Source organism: Cetorhinus maximus, chromosome 23 (genome assembly GCF_964194155.1).
Source record: "Cetorhinus maximus chromosome 23, sCetMax3.hap1.1, whole genome shotgun sequence".
NCBI lineage: Eukaryota > Metazoa > Chordata > Chondrichthyes > Lamniformes > Cetorhinidae > Cetorhinus > Cetorhinus maximus.
In genome coordinates, this window is record NC_135901.1 from 58,136,856 (window position 1) to 58,156,465 (window position 19,610).

The 19,610-nt window shown below is 44.1% G+C and overlaps 6 non-coding genes across 6 annotated transcripts; 5 read left to right on the plus strand and 1 right to left on the minus strand.

The window, feature by feature from the left end:
• The first annotated feature begins 994 nt into the window (after positions 1–994).
• trnas-aga (transfer RNA serine (anticodon AGA)) lies at positions 995–1,076 on the plus strand. Its single transcript has one exon. It is a non-coding gene; the product is annotated as a tRNA-Ser (tRNA).
• A 2,972-nt stretch (positions 1,077–4,048) lies between these two features.
• trnak-cuu (transfer RNA lysine (anticodon CUU)) lies at positions 4,049–4,121 on the plus strand. The gene has a single exon. It is a non-coding gene; the product is annotated as a tRNA-Lys (tRNA).
• Positions 4,122–5,436: 1,315 nt separating this feature from the next.
• trnas-uga (transfer RNA serine (anticodon UGA)) lies at positions 5,437–5,518 on the plus strand. The gene has a single exon. It is a non-coding gene; the product is annotated as a tRNA-Ser (tRNA).
• Positions 5,519–7,618: 2,100 nt separating this feature from the next.
• trnas-uga (transfer RNA serine (anticodon UGA)) lies at positions 7,619–7,700 on the plus strand. Its single transcript has one exon. It is a non-coding gene; the product is annotated as a tRNA-Ser (tRNA).
• Positions 7,701–12,836: 5,136 nt separating this feature from the next.
• trnat-agu (transfer RNA threonine (anticodon AGU)) lies at positions 12,837–12,909 on the plus strand. Its single transcript has one exon. It is a non-coding gene; the product is annotated as a tRNA-Thr (tRNA).
• Positions 12,910–15,795: 2,886 nt separating this feature from the next.
• Positions 15,796–15,869, minus strand: trnan-guu (transfer RNA asparagine (anticodon GUU)). Its single transcript has one exon. It is a non-coding gene; the product is annotated as a tRNA-Asn (tRNA).
• Between the last annotated feature and the right edge of the window lie 3,741 nt (positions 15,870–19,610).

The window sequence follows — 19,610 nt, forward strand, 5'->3', positions numbered from 1 at the left end:
AAATTAGGCCAATCGGCCCATCGAGTCTGCTCCGCCATTCAATCATGGCTGATAAGTTTCTCAACCCCATTCTCCCGCCTTCTCCCCGTAACCTTTGATCCCCTTACCAATCAAGAACCTATCTCTCTCGGTCTTAAATACACTCAGTCACCTGGCCTCCACAACCTTCTGTGGCAATGAATTCCATAGATTCACCACTCTCTGGTTAAAGATGTTTATCCTCATCTCTGTTATAAAAGGTCTTCCCTTTACTCTGAGGCTGTGCCCTCGGGTCCTAGTCTCTCCTCCTAATGGAAACATTTTCCCCACATATGGATATGGTGCTGAACATTGTGCAAATCATCAGTGAACATCCCCACTTCTGAACTTATGATGGAAGGAAGGTCACTGGTCAAACAGCTGAAGGTGGTTGGGTCGAGGATACTACCCTGAGGAAGTCCTGCAGTGATGTCCTGGAGCTAAGATGGCTGACCTCCAACAACCACCATCATCTCGCTTTGTGCTAGGTATGACTCCAACAAGCGGTGAGTATCCTTCTGATTCCCATTGACACCAGTTTTGCTAGGGCTCTTTGATGCCGCCTTGATGTCAAGGACAGTCACTCTCACCTCATCTCGGGAGTTCTGCTCTTTTGCCTATGTCTGAACCAAGGGTGTAATGAGGTCAGGAGCTGAGTAGCCCTTGCGGAACCCAAACTGGGCATCGGTGAGCAGGTTGTTGCTCAGTCAGTGCCGCTTGATAGCACCGTTGATGACCCCTTCCATTACTTTACTGACGACGGAGAGTAGACTGATGGTGCGGTAATTGGCCTGGTTGGATCATTCTCACTCTTTCATTCCCAGTTTGGTTGGAAGAACGAGGGGAAACTGTATAAATTGCAGGGTTCTGGGGAAAAGATCGGCTCATGGCAATGACAGGACAGGCAGAAAGACCGTTTTCTCTGCTGTAACTTTTATGATTTCATATAAATAATAGTGATATAGGTGCAGCAGCTGTAGTCGTGGCCGAGTGGTTAAGGCGATGGATTAGAAATCCATTGGGGTTTCCCCGCGCAGGTTCGAATCCTGCCGACTACGTTTCTCATTACTTCTTATTTTAACCGCGTGCAGATGTAATTAATTATCGTTTGAATCGAGGAAAAGCGCTCCAAACATCTCCGTGATCTCTTATTTCCATTCATTTGTCAGCCTTCTGCAAATCTCCAGTGGGAAATTGAAAAAAAAACTGCGCCAATTTGGTGACATGATTTCATTCTGGCATTTCTCTCTCCTTAGGCCTCTGTCACTCTCGGTGTATATCTCTGTTTGTTCCTCTGTGTGGGTCAATGTGGTTTGGTTCCCCGAACACAAATGTATTCACATTCGTTGTGCAGCTTCACATTTCAATATTACAGCGAAAGATATCAGGATGAAAGAGGGAAGAAGAGTTTGTCTCTTTCTATCCATGGGCTAGAACAACAACTTATATTTATAAAGCTTTTTTTACCTAATGAAACATCACAAGGCGTTCCCCAGGAGCATTGTATAACAAAGTGTGACACCGAGCCTCATATTCGGTCAGATGACTAAAAGTTGAGTCAAAGGGTGAGGCTTTAAGAGCTGATGTAAAGGAGGAAAGTATCGATTTCACGTTCCGGCCAACAGCAATGGTTCTTCTCATTGGCTGAAGACGTCACTTGTGTTCACCCGACACAGACCATTTGGCCAAAGAAACTTGCACCTTGTCAACGATATGTGGAATGGGAAAATGCCATACGCAACCAATATGTGTCTAACTGCTGGGCTAGCCGTTAAAATGCGGCAATTTTATCAGCACAACCTGCGTTCGATTCCTGGTTAGGGATTTGAAACTTATTCCTCCTGGGCGAGCTGATCAAATCAATGTGATTGATTTGCTGTTTGACGATAACACATTTTAGCTCTGCCAGAATTGGTGGAGTGAGAGTGGAAGTTTCACATCAGAGCTGGAAATATCACAAGGGCCAAAACTCGGGAATAAACCCAGAGTCGTCGTGAGGGGGCGACAATTAAAGAGAAGAGCTGTGATAGGTGACAAAGCACTGACTATAGAGCTGGTGGTGCGAGGCAGGATATTATTCCTGTATTACCCATGTCACATGCAGTTCTAATTTCCTGATTTATGCCTTGCCCAATATTACCACTACAGTTTGGTGGCCTATAAACAACTCCCACCAATGCTTGCTGTTTCTTAGCTCCACCCAAACTGATTCTACATCTTGACCCTTCAATCTAAGACCCTCTCTCACCGATGTACCGATCTCGTTCCTTATTAACAGCGCGACCCCGCCTCGTTTTCCTTTTTGCCCATTCTTCCGAATGTACTGATATCTTTGAGTATTCAGATCAACCAATTACACTGTTCGTTGGAAGCAGCACACAGGGCCGAATGGCCTCTTTCCTTGTTGTAACTTTCTGTCATGTTATGTTTCCTAACACCACGGTTAAGATGAACTTTCTTATCTTCCATGTGATGCTTTCAATTTGAGACAATAAGCAAATTCAGCGAGTTTCCTTATCATTTCTAGCGCAGAATTTGGAACCGGACTCGTTGAACGACAATTAAATGGTCTCAATCGTTAGATGCAGCTCACTGTGTACACACTGTGTACAAGCACTGTGAACATCAGCCTGTTATATACATTCTTGCTTTACATCTTCTGAGCTATAAGCTGATCACAGCTCCACTTTCTGCTTATTGAAGGACATGGCAAAAATATTCACAATTTCAAATCTTAACAACGTGCATATTTGTGAATTTCTGTGTGCGTGTCAATGTGGTTCAGTCTCTCGTTTTTATTCATGTTAGTCCTGTAACTTCATATTAAGATGGTACAGAGAGAAAAAAGAGCAGTTTTAAAAGATGCAACATGATATTTCTTTGAGTGGAGACTGTTCAGTAACTGAACGTCCGGATGTTACAAAGTGGATGATGATTGAAGTTTTCACATGATCTTATTCAGCAGCTGAAGATGCTCGAATGGCTAATTCCTGATCATATATTTTTATATACTAATTCAGTGTCAATGTTGGTGAAGACAATGTTTGTGTCTAATCTGAATGTGGTAGTGAGGCCGAGCGGGATCAGCCGCTGGTTCAGGTTTCGATCAGCCGCTGGTTCAGGTTTCGATCTCGCTGCTGACTTGAGCTTCAGTTTCACCGCTGCCAAACTTTCTGGTGGTTGGTTATTTGAGGCGCTTCCCAAAAAATCTCAGTGCAGTGAAGGAGCAGCTGATCTGTGCCGTGTTGTATTTCAGTTGGAAGAATGAGGAGAGACAGTGTAAATCCCAGGGTGACTGGGTTAAGGTAGGGCAATAGCACGGACTGGAAGACCTTCTTTCTTTGGAACTCCCTGTATTCATTCTATTATTTTAAACAAACAACATGCAGCCTTTACCCAGTTGTCCTGGCCGAGTGGTTCAGGCGTTTTTCTACATGGTTCGAATCCTGCCAACTCCCCTTCTTCTCATTCCTGATTGACACAAACTGTCTGCGGAATAAATTGTCAGTCAAATGAAAAAGAAAACCACCCAAACCCGCTGTGTTTCTTACTTCTCTTCATCTACAAACATTCACTACATTTGGCCCCTGAAATGGAAGAATAATTTGCGAAGTTGGTGACATTCTTGCTTTCTGGGTGTTTGTCTCTCCTTTGGCCTCTGTCACTCTCGGTGTCTGTGTCTGTGTGCGTTCCTCTGTGTGTGTCAATGTGGTTCAGTTCCCCGAGGGGCAAACACACATTCATCATCACAAACTTAACTCACATTAGTAGTGCAGCTTCATATTAAAATGTCAAAGAGAAAAATATCAGGATGAACGATGCAAGTGGAGTTTGCAATGTTTGGAAGGAGGTGCAACTAAGAAGTGGAAGATGTGAATGTTATTGATGATTGAGAGGAATGTATTGTAACCTTGGGGCTTTTGTCGCTCGATTACCTTCGACACTTTGAAATTCAGAACAAGCTGAGGCTCCAGGTGGAAAACAATATTGATCTCTCTGAATTTTTGCGTAGGAAGCAAGCACCGTGTGTGCCCGGCTAGCTCAGTCGGTAGAGCATGAGACTCTTAATCTCAGGGTCGTGGGTTCGAGCCCCACGTTGGGCGCCGGCTCTTTTTTAAAGCTTTGCTGTTTTCATGGGTGATCCCCAGCTCCCCATTCCTCCGGCAGTGTCACCGCTCAAACTGAGTCTCTTTCCATCCCACTTTGTTAATATCACAGCCGCTGGTTTCTGAGCAAAAACTGCCATTGGCTTCACTGGAAGTCGGAGAGTTCCGTATGGAGGGTTTGGTACTTTCATCGCTCGCAGCCCATGTTCAATTCCCAGTCAGGGAAAACCTTATTTCTTGCCTCTGTGTGAATTGTCTAAATGCACAGGAATTCCTCGCGTAAACTCTTAAAACGTACCTGAAATTCACTGTAAGGGAGAGTGAAGTGTTTCCTGTTGGTTGGAAGAATGAGGAGAGGTAACATCACATAAAGTGTACAGTTTTAAAGGGGTTTCTTTGTTAATCAGCGAGTGGTTAGGATCTGGAATGCACGGCCTGAGAGTGTGGGGGAGGCAGATACAGTCGAGGATTTCAAAAGAGAATTGGACAGAAAATGCAGGTCTTCGGGGAAAAGTTGGGCGAGTGGGACCAGGTCAATTATTTTCCAGAAGAGTAAGAGGCCTCCCTTTTCAGACGGAGATGAGAAGATTTTTTCTCCCGTCGAGGGCCGTTAGCCTGTGGAATTATTTTCCCCAGAAAGCAGTGGAGGCTGGGTCACTGAATTTATTCAAGGCAGAATTAGACAGCTTTTTGATCGAGAAGGGGTTATGGGGGTTTGGGGCAAGCAAAAATGTGGAGTTGAGACCACAACCTGATCAGCCATGAGCTTATTGAATGGTGGAGCAGTCGCAAAGGGCCGAATGGCCTCCTCCTGCTGCTAAATCCTATATTTCAATGACCCCGGCCGAATGGCCTCTATCTGTGGTGTAACATTAGCTGTCATTATGTAATATTATGAGGGGCTCCAGGGGGAAAACGGTTCCATTCCTCCTCCTATTTGTTATGGTCTAATTCAGCGCTGATACCACTCAAGGCGATGGTTACGGTGCTTCTGTTTGCTCTGTAGGTGCGTGTCCGAGCGGCCCAAGGCCCTGAAATTCGGTTGTAGCGTTTTATGAAACGCGGGTTTTAGTGTCTTATGAAGCGTGGGTTCAAATCCCACTGCGATCGAAATTTCAAGTAGTTTGTCTTTTTCGAAAATCCATTGGGATGCGCTCGGGGCAGCTGACGCCTGTGGTGCTTTATTTTGGTAGGAAGAACGAGGAGAGACGATAAAAATTGCAGGGTGACCGGAAGTGGGTGGGGCCAAGTGCCAGCTTTTCCCACTGTAACCATTCTGCAATTTTAGCTCAAAAACATTCATGCTCCTTTAGTAGTCGTGGCCGAGTGGTTAAGGCGATGGATTTGAAATCCATTGTGGTTTCCCCACGCAGGTTCGACTCCTGCCGACTGCGCTGCTTCCCTGTTGGTCCTATCCGTTGTCTCGACAGCTAATTGCTGGTGAAATGAAATCAGAAGCTTCCAAATACTCCCGTGTTTTTTTTCCGCTTCACTTGCGCGCTCTTTCATTTCCGTTCATCTGAAAGTATTCACCAAATCGCCAGAAATGGAAGAAAACTGAGCCAAGTTGGTGACATGGGTGTTTGTCTCTCTTTAGGCCTCTGTCCCTCTCGGTGTATATGTCTGTTTGTGCTCCTCTGTGTGTGTCAGTGTGGTTTAGTTCACCGAGGGATGAACACATTTTTCCCAGCGCAAAATTTGTTCACTTTTGTTATGTACCTTCGTGGTAAATGGTACAGGGAAATGAACAGGTTTTAATGTTGCAAGATATGATTGCCACTTCCTGTGTTTATTTTTGAGTGCAGACTGTTTGTTGACTCAGTGCCCGAATGTTACACAGCGGAGGATGATTGAAATTTTCACTGAGCAACATTTAAACAGACAGTGGATTGCCCTTGTGTCCTTTTCATGTAATCAATACGTGAGAGAACCAGGAAGATAGATCATGTTTTATCTTTACACTGTCATCTGCAAACCCATCCCTTCCGGAAGCTTTGGGACTTCCATTCTCTGTCCCTGCTTTCCAGGGAAAGCTTGGGTTCATGAACTGACTGTGTCTGCATCAAGCAGCTAATTGACCTGGGAGCTGGATGGGCAGAGGGAGCTGAAGGCGAAGCAGGGACAGAAGCAGAAACAGATGCGACATGAAATTGTTTATTATTTGATGTGTGCCAGTTACTTTCAGTGATGAATGTCTGCCGTGTGCTCCCTTGTAAGTTTTACAGGACCCGCAGTGAAGAGGTTGGTGGGTTTTGGAAATTGAAATTTACACAGGAGCAGCTTGTGAGACTATTTCACCTCACTGTCGATTTCGTGTTCCAGCTCCCAGAAACCGTTGTCCTCATTGGCTGAACAATTGCCATTGAACAAGCCCTTCCTGTTCCAAGTAAACGCGCCATTTTGTAGGACAAACTTATCCCTGGTGAAGCGGGTCTGAAGCGAGGAAATGGCAAAATTGGAATGGACAAAACATTCTGCAAGGCTTATGGACAGTGTTCGGAACGAGGAGGTGAAGGAAAAAAACACACACGGGCTGTGAAAGGTTGTTTGGTGGATAACTGAGTAGAGGGATAGAGTGACGTGTACACAAATCTTCGAAGGTAGCAGGGCAAGCTGATCTCTCTGCTTTCTTTAAAAATAGCTCATGTGGTCCTTGGCTTCATTAATGGAGGCTTGGAGTTCAAAAGCAAACTGATGATGCTGAATCTTTGTAAATCATTTATTGAACCTCAGCTGAAATATTATGTTCACACTTTGGGAAAGATGTCAAGTCTTTGGAGAGGTTACGGGCAGTATTCACATGAACTGTGTCAGGGATAAGCTATTTCAATCATGTGGAGAGGCGGCAGAATCTGGTATTATTCTCACAGGATGGAGGAAACAGAAATGGGAATTTGGTCCAACCAGTCCGCTCCGGGGTTTATGATCCACCTCAGCCTCCTCCAATTTCCCTTCATTTAAATCTACAATTGTAACTATTTATTCCCTTCTCCCTTAAATACTTGCCTAGTTTCCTCTTAAATGTATCTGTACTATTCATTTCAACCACTCCCTGTGGCAACGGGTTCCACATTCCCACCACTCTCTGGGTAAAGAAGCTATTACACTGTTTCACCTCACTTCATGTTCATGTCTAAGACACTCGATGCTGTTATTGGCTGAACAAGTCTTCTGTGTTTGAACTAAACACGCTCCCACTGCTGGCCCTCCTCAGGGAATGTTGTTTTCTTGTTGCTGTGTGAACTGTCACAATGAACTGTCCCTGGAGTCTTTTTCCCTGGGATCGACAAAACCCATCACTTCTCTTCCTCTCTCATTCTCACTCTTTCATTCCCAGTTTGGGAGGGAGAACGAGAAGGGACAGTATAAATTGCAGGGTTATGGGGAAAAGGTTGGGTTGTGGCAGTGACAGGGCAGGAAGAAGGCCCTCTTTCTCTGCTGTAACTATTCTATGATTTCATATATGAAATGTTTATATTTCACTGTCCAGGTCTGTAGTCGTGGCCGAGTGGTTAAGGCGATGGATTTGAAATCCATTGGGGTTACCCCGCGCAGGTTCAAATCCTGCCGACTACGTTTTCCATTATTTCTGATTTTAACCATTGATATCAGAAACAGTAAATTGATTCGACATTTTCACAACACCTGCAGTAGCAAAGTTTGACCAGTAGGTGGCAGTGAAACCGTGATTGTTCACATCACATCAAGCAGGCGCTGTCTCAATTATTAGTGCACTTGGCACTGTCTCTGTTCAGATTAAATTAGACGCCGTTTATATTTCTATTACACTAGGACATGTCTCTTATCATATTAGCGAAGGTCATCTCTCAGTTGTTTCTATACTGGACTAGGGCACCATACCGTTGGCACTATCTCAGTCACGACTGCACTGAAGCAGGTCTTGGCTAAAGTTACAATAAGCCATGCCCCAGATGGCACTGCACTAGAGCTTGTCTCTGGTTATAGAAAACTAGAACATGTTTTTCGTTGCATTTCACAAGACCCTGCCTCAGCTATTACTCCAGTAGAACCTGCCACGTGTCTATCAAACTTGACCCTGTCTGTTAATGCTGCACCAATACATGCTTCCATTCATATCATACTTCCCTGCTCCTGTTGTTATTGCCCTAAACCATTACTCTCTTATTGCTGTACTTGTCCATGTCTCTGTTTTTATTAATCTCGTACCTTTGCCGGTATTTAATTCACCAGACACTGCGTCAATTTATATTATAAAGAGCCCTGAATTATGTGAAGCTCCACTAGACCCTGTATCAGTTTTCTTACACGGGATCCGGTCTGTCTTATCACTACACTAGACTGGTTCGTATTGCACAAGATCCTGTCTCAATTATTACTGCACTCTGCACTGTCTCACTTATATTCCACTAGATCGCGGCCCTGCTTATAATACACTGAATCATATCTGCACTTATATTCCGCTAGACCATATTTCAGAACAAGTTACATTAGACTCTGTATCAGCCTGTATCACACTCGAGCTGTTCTGCCTTTTTAATTAAAATGGATCCTGCCTTTGCAGAGACTTTGTCTTTGTACCTCTGTCTCTGCTTCTATTCCACTCTCCCTGTCTCTGTTTTTACTCCACGAAATAATGTCTGTCTCTCTTACACTGGAGGCAGTCTCGGTTATTACGGCCTTAGACTCTCTCTAGGAAGCAATTATTCTATGTCCTGTGCCTGTAATGACTACCCTATTTCTCTTGATATTGATCCAGGCCCTGTATCAGTAACTACTGCACTAGACCCGTCTCCGATATTACAGCAGTAGTCCTTGTCTATGTTAATATAGCACTCGTCCCCGTCTTTGCTTAAGTAACATTAGATGCTGTTTCTATTATTACTGCGCTAGTAATGTCTCTGCTTAAATTGCTCTAGGTCCTGTCTCAGTAATTACCACACCAGGCTCTGTCTCTGTTGTTACTGCACTAGCCTATGTCTCTATAAGGTGGACGTCGAGCTCGAAATGGGCCTCTGACTTTGGCCTAAAACTAGAGGTTTCCCATTGACTCTTTGTTCTGCGCAGCTCCTGATAATCATTTTCATTACAGCCACAGAATTACATTTGAGACATCGCCTGTTCTGTATGTGTGTGTGAAAACAAATCATGCTGCATCATTCCACAAGGATAAACGATTTATCTTCACCAGAATGTTTCCGTTTGTTTTTATTCTCTCTTATTCAAACTGTAACTACAGATCGCCTAATACCGTAAATATTCGTCGGTGGTATATTCTGTTGTGTGCTCTTGTTAAGAAATTCATGTCCTACCAACTATTTCTTTGGTAAGACGGGCACGGAGAATGCTGCGGAGAGTAATTCACCTATTGAATCCCCAAACTCGCCCAGCACCTACAAGGCTCAATTCAGACGTCTCCACTTGCTTGGGTGAGCGCGGCTCCAGCAACACACTGTTGGCTCCAGCTCGACACCATCCAGCACAAAGTAGCCCACTTGTTGACACCTCACCTATCACCTTCGCCATTCACTCCCTCCACCACCGACGCACAGTAGCAGTAGTGTGTACCATCTAGAAGATGCACTGTAGGAACTCATCAAGGCTCCTTCGACTGCACTTTCCAAACCCACGACCACTACCATTTAGAAGGTCAATGGCAGCAGATGGATGGGAACACTACCACCTGGTACAGTAAGTCCCCATAATAAATGGAAAGGGGAACAGGATAACGTTCCACGTGGATTATATTTGATCGGCTGGAGATGTCTGAGAGGGAGGACAGGGAGTTAAAAGATGTGACATGAAAGCGCCAGAACTTGATGTGTGTCAGTTGCTTTCTGTGATGAATGTCTGCCGCGGTAATGTGGGAGATTTCACTGCCGACTGTTTACACTGACACAAATATCACTCCTGGCTAATCAATCACAACTGCCCTTTGAAAGCAGCGCGCCAGGCCGAATGGCCTCTTTCTTTGCTGGAACTGTCTATAATTTTATCTTTTCCAGCATCACGGTTGCTTCTTTCACTATCATTCCGACATTTTATTGCACACTATTGGGGAATGTACTTTCTTACATTCTATCCAACGCTTTTGAAGTCAAGACACTGAGCAATTTCAGGGGGTTTTCTTGTTATTTCTGGCACGGGATTTGGAATCAGATCAGTTGAACGACAGTTTATTGGTGCCAATCCTCCACTGAGCTCACCCCTTAAAAAGAATGGGTGCCATTCGCTGAAGATGTCGTTTGAGTTCTAGTTAAACACAAAATTCTGTAGGAAAAAATTGTCTCTGGTGAAATTGTCTGAAGAAATGACAAATGTGGCTCAGATAAAGCACGTTGCAAGACTTATAGACAGCTGTCCTCGTGATTTAGAGGTGAGGATTCGGCCCTTGTGCTGCCGCGGTCCAGGATCGTTTCCTGGTCAGAGAATGAAGATTTATTGATCTGGTACAAACTGTTAAAACAGGCCTGATTTACTTATTGATTGAAAACCAAAACGCACAACAGCTCCGCCCGAATCAGAGGAGTAAGAGTTGAAGTTTCACATCAGAGCTGCAAATGTCACACGTGGAAAAACTTCGAGAAGAAATCCAGTTCCTAATGTCCGAGGGATATGAGTTTGGGCTATTTGTATTTACAAATTATCTCTCTCCAGCGTCCATTTCCTTAAACACTCGATCATAAGGACCCGGTGAATGTCTGTTTAAATGTTGCTCGGTGAAAATTTCAATCACCTTCCACTTTGTAACATAGACACTTAGTAACTGAACAGTTTCCACTCAAAAAAAATACAGAAAAAAATTCCTCTTCAATCTTTTAAATTTATTTTTATTTTCTCTCTGCGATTTTAATATGAAGCCACACAACTAAGGTGAATGAAGTATGGATTGTGAAAAATGGGGAACGGAACTACATTGACACAGACAGAGGAACACACACAGACATATACACCGAGAGTGACAGAGGCCTGAGGAGAGACAAACACCCAGAAAGAAAGGATGTCACCAACTGGCTCACTTTGTTCCATTTGTGACTGCAGATTTCGTGAATCCATACAGATTAATTTAAATAAGAAAGCGCGGGTGTTTTTGTTTTATTCTATTTACCCGATAATTAATCCTGTTGGTACCTGGTTAAAATCGGGAATAATAAGAGCCGCAGTCAGCAGGATTGCAACCTACATTGGGAAGCCCGATAGATCTTGAAACCATCGCTTCAAACACTCGTACACGACTAACAGCATATCCATAGTCCATGCACACTCATATCAAATCAGAGATGGTGACAAAATAAGTCACTCGGCCCATTGTGTCCCTGCTGGCTCTCTGGAAGAGCAACTCAACCAATTCCACGCACCCTCCTTTCCCCCACAGCAATTTATATTTGTATTGCCTCTCCCCGTTCTTCCAAACAAAATCAAGGACCGCAATCCGCACGCTCTCCCCACCCCCCGCCACCCGCCCGGCATTAAACTGGAGTTGCCTCTTGTCCACCCAAACAGAATTCCTAAAGTGCCAGAAAGGGGGAAGCATCTGAAAGTTTGGCAGCCGCGGGATTCGGACCCACTCCGCCAGAGACTGGAACCTGAATCCAGCTCTGCCGTTTGTAGAGCACATTGAATCAGATTGTAGATATCAGCACAGAAATAGCAAGGGTATCTTGATAAGAAAAAATGTGTTGTTTTAAATTCGCTATGAAATCAATTGCATAAATCAATTATGTTTATGTCAAAAAGTATATATAGAACCGCAGCAGCGAAAGCGCCAATTCCTAATCACCTCTGCACCAGAGAAACTGTTTGCAAACCTCACAAACGGCTGATCTGTGCTACCTGTGCCTTTTATTCTCATTCCAGTCCTCGCTCACCAGAGACACGTTTCCCCCACAAAATTACATGTTTATATCGAACACAAACGACTTCCTCAGCCAATGACAACAGCGATTGCTGTTAACTGGAACATCATTCATTGTCACGCAGTTCCGGGCTGTCACTGGGTCCTTCAGTAGCAAACAAAATAAAATAAATAACAAAAATTGCCACCTCTGCTGTCACCCAGCGAGTTCCAACTGATACTTGTTTTTTTGTGAAAAGAGGAGTTAGTCCGAATCCCAGCGCTGCCACAGTTTCAGTCACATTCCCCCTTTCAGGCACTTTAGGAAGTTCCTTTAGGTGAGCAAGAGGAGATTCTGGTTTAATGCTCCTTTATTTTGACAGGAAGAACGGGGAGAGGCAATACAAATATAAATGGCTGCGGGGGAAATTCGAGTGTGTGGAATCGGGTGAGTTGTTCTTCCAAAGAGCCAGCACAGGCGCGATGGGCCGAGTGACTTACTTTTTCGCCATCTCTGATTTGATAAGAACACCTTTGAACTCGGAGGAGCTGTTGGTCATAACTCAATGTTTAAGGTGATGGATTTGAAATCCACTGGTGTCTCCCCCTGTCGGTTTGAATCCTGCTGACTACAGTTCCCATTATTCCTCATTTCAACCACATGTCACCAACTTCATCCCTGCGGCTCCTGTGAAACTGACAAGGCGACACATGGCAGAAATTCATCACTGAAAGTAACTGACACACATCAAATTCTGCCACTTTCATGTCGCATCTTTTAACTTCCTGTTCTCCCTCTCAGACATTTCCAGGTCGATCAAATGTCTTCTACCTGAAATGTCATCCTGGTCCTCGTCCACTGAATATGGTTGACTTTCCGGGCATTTGATTGAGCAGTTGGCTCCATAGCTCAGTGGTTAGAGCACTGGTCTAGTAGACCAGGGGTCGCGAGTTCAACTCTTGCTGGAGCCTGTGGTTTAGCTGATGAGACCATGTTCCATGGGAAAATGGGCGATTGGTTGGACAATGCAGCAAAACAATATTGATCCTTGAAAAGGTGCCGTTCCCAGAACTACACACAGTCCTCCAGGTTCGATCTAAGCAGGGCTTCGTGTATCTGCAGTAAGCCTCTTTTGCATAACAGCCTCTGTAACAGGTTGTACAGCAAGAGGAATTAGATTGTAGATATCGAATAAGGAGTACTCTTTATTGTAATTATTTCTTTTTATTTCGAAGACCATATATGAATCCCCAGCACAACTCTCCATATAATTGGGTCAGGGAAACTTTGTTAATTTTCACACACTGAGCATGGACACTGCAGAAGCTCCTGCACCTCTTTCAATATTGGTTTTCTTCAATCAGAGTTTTCAAAAGGGAATTGGGCAATTATTTGAAATGGAAAATAAAACTGCAGGGTTATGAAGGAAGAGAATGATATTGGAACTAAGTGGAAGAAAGCACACACCCGATGGGTCGAAAGGCCTCCTAATGAGCTGTGTAAATTTACAATTAGATCAATTTCTCTGCAGCATTCCAAAATGTCCCACTCCAATTCAATACCTGTAAAACAGGATCTTGCAGTGCAGCATGTCTACACAGTTTGACATTCCATACAAGTCCCTTTGGCTTTTTCTCACAACTTGTTTCTGTGGTGTAGTGACCTGGCCAGCGATGTCCATATCCTATAAATGATTAGAGAAACAAGTAGTGGTTTCACGTTCACTTCACATGTGCTAGGTCGCTGGTTCGAAAACTGACGGAAACATTATTAAAATTGAGCCATTTAATTGTGAGAAGTTGCACAATTCCCGTTTGTTGCCAAATAATAGCTGAATACATTATCTCACAGCCATGTGACATTGGCACTTCCCCAGGCTTTGACTGATTTTCTCCAAAAGGCATGGTTGTAAGAAAGAGACAATAAGTCAGACGAATTGCAATAAGATAGTTCACACGTGTGTGAAGTGTTGAATAACCTGTTGATGTGCTGTGTCATTTTATGATTCTAATGTCAAGTCAATTTCTCTGCCGCATAGTTATGTTTTTCAGCCGAATTGTACTTCCACAAAACAGGGTTCGGAAGTGCAGTAAGACTGCATGGTTTGATATTCTAAGTCAGTCCATGTGGTTCTGCCCATTGTTTCTGTAGTGCAGTGGTTACTACGTACACGCAAAAGGTCCCCTGTCTGGAAACGGGTAGAAACATTATCGAAATTTACACATCTAAGTGTGAGGGAAAGTTTCATAATTCACATTCGTTGTTGAATATTAATTGAATATAGTATCTCACCGCCACATTAAATCTGCCCTTCGCCAAGCCGCAAAAAGCCACCCCCCGCCCCCACCCCCCCCCCCCCTCCCCGCTCCAAAATCAAGAGGGATGAAACTGACTAGGCACAAAAACTAGCAGTTTCTTTAGTTGACAACAGAAATTAATGAGTTTACAAATGCAAATTCACAGTTAATTACTGACTGAAAGATGACGACCAGTGTGATCCAAAGACTAGCGTCATCCTAAAGATAGATGCAACTGATACAATGATTGAACATGAGGGAGTGGGAGAGATGGTAGAAAATCACTTTGTATCGCGCTTCATCATGGATCTTCATTCTTTCATGAGCATCGCTGGCCAGCATTTGTTGCCCATCCTGAATTGCCCTTCAACTGTGTAACTTGTTAAAGCATTTCAGAGGGCAGTTGAGAATCAACCACATCCATTGTGCGTCTGGAGTCACATGCAGGTCAGACCAGGTAAGGACGGCCGATTGAATTCCCTAAAGGACTGGTGAACCACATGGGTTTGTATGGCAATCAATGATAGTTTCATAGTCATCATGACTGAGGAAATACTGAGGACATGTCTGATCAGAATAAACATCTTTTGAAAGTTCACCATGAAAGGAATTGCATAAATAGCTTATGCTTGTATCGAAAACTGGAGAAGGAACCCTAGTCCAACTCTTAATTTCATTGGGTAAGGGAACTATTCATTAAGGCAAAGTGCATGGATTCTGCAGAAACTCCTTCTACAAAGGGGAATTTGGCAATGGTTGAAAGGGAGAAAATTCTGATCCATGGAAAGGGAGAAGGAAGTTGGGATTAATTGGCAAGATTTTTGTAAAAAGCTGGTATAAATAAAATGTGCGGAAGGTCCTCTTGCCGCGCTGTGCCATTTGATGATGACATTGTTGATCAGTCTGTCTCCAGCATTTCTAATGAGAACAGCCGAATTCAATTTCTTCAAAACAAAGACCCAAAGTGCTGCTGCATGACGTCACCGTTTAACATTCCAGACAGCTCCATTGGGATCCAGGCAGGGAAATGGTTCTGTAACCTTGTGGTTACCCCGCTCATTTCGCGTGTGCAAATTACTCCATTCGATGCTCGTGAAAAACATTGTCACCCAACTGTGTGGAAAAGTTGCATCGATCCCATTCCTGTTTGTTGTTGAATGTGATCTGAATGCTACATCTTGCAGCCACATTAGATTCGCTCTTCAGCATTTCTGAAGATAACATTCAGCAAAATAAGAATATGTTTCTGCTGGCAGCGGGTGATTGGAGAGTATGGGGCTGGAATATTGCTACTTTTTCCTGTCTCAGTTACCGTGGAGCGACTAATTGATGGGTTTGTTTCAATCCAATTGCCTCATAGATCTGTATTAAATTAGATGGGGGTACATGATCGTTCATTTTCTTTGTCATATCAGAAATGAATGTCCATAAACAAAGCTTGATGTGGGAGCCGAGTTTGCAACTTGTGGGTGGGGGTGGGAGGATTTTCTTGTGGTTTCAGAGGCCCGAAACAAACCAGAGCGTTAATGAGTAATGACGGGGAGAAAACAGTGACAGCTTCGTCCCTGAGTGGTCTCGAACCACCAACCTTTCAGTTAACAGCCGAACGCGCTGACCAATTGCGCCACAGAGACGTGACGAGGTACCATATCCTCTATAAAATATCCTAAACCAATGGCTCAGCGAGTGAAAGCTTCAGATTGCCGCGACTGGAGTGACAATTATTCTTTCTCAGTTTTACTCTTCCCAAATAAAAGAGTGGGACATTCATTGTGGATACATGAAAACAGTCTGATCCCACCCACTGCAGACACATCCATGTCACCGGGAACCAGCTCTCGTACAACCGGTGCCGTCTCTCTTTGAGTCTTTCGCTGTCTTGTCTGTTACCAAGTATTCTGATTGTCCTGAAGCCGATATTAGGTTTGAATTCCTGATGTGCAGTAACGAGAATCCTTTCAAAGTCTCAGATCAGTTAATTTCACTGAGAACATCAGAGTCAATGTTCCAGCGTCTTAAAGAAGGGAAAGGTGCCTTGACTGTCTCTGGTCAGTCGAACAGTTCACCCTTCATTCTCCTCTGATTCCGGTTCACAAAGAGTTTCTAAAGATTCACAAAGCTGGAGACTGGGTTTTCTGGTTTGGTTCCTTCTCCATTTTCCTACCTGCCAACTGACAATATTTTCCAAAATCTCGTCTCAATCCTCCGCCTTGCATCTTGTCCAGGGATGAGGAAATTCAGTTTTGTGGAGAGATTATAGAGACCGGGCTTGTTCTCTTTAGAGCAATGTCGGTTAAATGGAGAATTCATGGAGCGGCTCAAAATGATGGGGGTGGGGGGCAACGGGGATGGGGCGGTTTGATGGAGCAGATAGGGAGAGACTGTTTCCACTGACGGGGGTCACTAGCCAGAGGACTGGAATTTAAGATAATTAAAGAAAGACAGACTTGCATTTAGTGTAGTGGTTATTACGTTTGCCTAACAAGTGGTTCGAAATCGGGCAGAAAAATTACCACAATCTGTTCAATCACGTTTGTTGAATATAGTACCTTCCAGCCCTGCCTTCTGGTCAATGCTTATAGCGCTTTTCCCGACCAGCGGGCGTCTCAAAGCGCTTTCCAGGCAATGAAGGACATTTTGAAGTGTCGCCATTGTTGTGATATAGAAAACGCGGCAGCCAATTAGCGCTCAGCAAACTCTCACAACCAGCAACGTCATCATGAGCGGATGATGTGTTTTTGTGACGTTGACTGACAGATGAACAGGACACGTGGCTGTGAGACACTGTATTCCCTTAATATTTAGCATCAAACGTGTAGTTTTGGATATTTGCTTCCCATTAAATTAACATATTTTGATCATATTTCTGCCCAGTTTCAAAGCGGGGACCTTTCACATGTGATAACCACTCCACTACAGAACAATACCTGACAGAGCCAGAGGCACCTACACATCATATTAAACTGTGAGGTCCTGCAGCAGCACTTTGGGTCTTTGATTTACGGAAATGGAATTCAGGTGGCAGATTTAGAAATGCTGTCGTCAAATTAATCTGATAATGTTATCATAAAATGACATAGCACGTGAGGAGACCATTCAGCCCTTCTAATCAATAACAACTTTTTACAATGTTCTTTCCAATTAGTCTCAATTTCGTTTTCTTTCTACATAACCATGATGTTTGACACTTTCAATTCATTTTCGAATTCCTTTTTGAAAACTCTGAGTGAAGAAAAACAATATTGAAAGAGGTGCAGGAGCTTCTGCCGTGTCCATGCTCAGTGTGTGAACATTAACAAAGTTCCCCTGACCCAATGACATGAAGGCTTAGGCTGGGGTTTCTTAAACAGCTTTCAAAAAAAAAATGAAGTTCATTTCAAATGGAATTTGCAAAGGAATTTTATTCTGACCAAGCATCTCCTTATTTTCCCCTGTCGATATGGACAATCTAATTCCTCTTGCTGTTCAACCTGTTACAGAGGCTGTTATAGAAAAGAGGGAAAGGTTTGCTACAGCTATACAAGGCCCTGGTTAGGTCACACCTGGAGGACTGTGTATAGTTCTGGGAACGGAACCTTATAAAGGATCAATATTTGCCTTGAAAGTTTCAGAGGAGCCGCATTGATTCCTTGGTGGGTTTTGGAAATTGGAAGCTGTACATCCGCAGTTTGTGGCACTATTTCACCTCACTGTTCATTTCGTGTTCATGTCTAACACATTCGATACTGTTATTGGTTGAACAAGTCTTCTGTGTTTGAGCTAAACGTGCTATTATTCGGCGCTCCCACTCCTGCCGCCCGGTTTTGGCCCTCCTCAAGGAATGTTGTTTTCTTGTTGCTGTGTGAACTGTCACAATGAACTGATCCTGGAGTCTCTTTCCTGTGGGATCTACAAAACCCCTCACTTCTCTTCCTTTTTCATTCTCACTCTTTGATTTCCAGTTGGGTTGGAAGCACGTGAAACAACCGCATCATGCATGGCTTAGTCAGTAGAGCAGACGGTTCTTAATTTTAGGGTCGTGGGCTCAAGCCCCAGGCTGGACAGCGCCGTTTTTTAAACTTTGCTGCTGTGATGGGTGAATCCCAGCTCCCCATTCCTCCGGCAGTGTCACCGCTCAAACTGAGTCCTTCTCCATCCTCTTTGTTAGTGTCACAGTTGCTACTTTGCGAGTGTAAACTGCCTTCGGCTTCACTGGAAGTCGGAAAGCTTTAGTGCTTTCATCCACCCCAGCCTAGATTCAATCCCCGTTTTTTTCCGCTCTGCTAACTGATACAATGGCAGGGATTCCTCGTGCAAACTGTAAAAACAATACTGAAATTTGCTCGAGGGAACTGTGAAGCGATTCATGTTGGTCAGGAGAATGAGGAGAGGCAACATCAAATAAATTGTACAATTCTAAAGGGGTTTCTCTGTTACACAGCGAGTGGTTAGGATCTGGAATGCACTATCTGAGAGTGTGGGGGAGGCAGATTCAATCCCGGATTTCAAAAGAGAATTGGACAGAAAATGCAGGTCTCTGGGGAAAAGGCGGGGGAGTGGGACCAGGTCAGTTAGTTTCCATAAGGGTAAAAGTTCTCCCTTTTCAGACGGAGATGAGGAGATTTTTCTCTCTCTCAAAGGGTCGTTGGCCTGTGGAATTATTTTCCCCAGAAAGCAGTGGAGGCTGGGTCACTGAATTTATTCAAGGCAGAATTAGACAGATTTTTGATGGACATGGGAATCAAGGCTTATGCCGGGGGCAGGAGTGGGGGGAAGCACGGTGGTGGGGGCGGAGGGGTCTCTGGTGGGGGAGTATGAAAGTGGAGTTGAGATCAGAACCGGATCAGCCATGATCTGATTGAATGCTGGAGCAGGCTGGAAGTGTTGAATGGCCTCCTCCTGTTCATTACTCCTATGTTCCTCAGGCCAGGGCCAAATGTAACCTTGTCTCTGATTCTCCAATACTATGGGGGGCTCGAGGGGCAAAATGGTTCCATTCCTGCTCCAGTTGTTCTGTTCTAATTCAGGGCTGGTCGCACTCAAAGCAATGGTTAAAGGGACATTCGCTGTGGTAAGTGTGGTTGAGTGGTTTGAGAAACTGGATTTAAATTATATTCAAATCGCACCGCTGTCAGAATTCCAGCTAATTCGCTTTCTTTCGGTCTCTTCAGTAAATCCCTCAGGATGCGCTGGGGAAAGCCGATGTCTGCAGTGCTTCAGTTTGATGGGAAGAATGAGGAGGAGCGATATAAATTGTGGGGTGACCGGAAATAGGTGAGACCGAGTCCAGTTTTCTTTGCAAGTCACAGGTCAGTGGTATGATAGACTGCTTCCCATTTACCTGAATGAGTGCATCTCCAACAACACTCACGAAGCTTGACACTGTCCAGGACAAA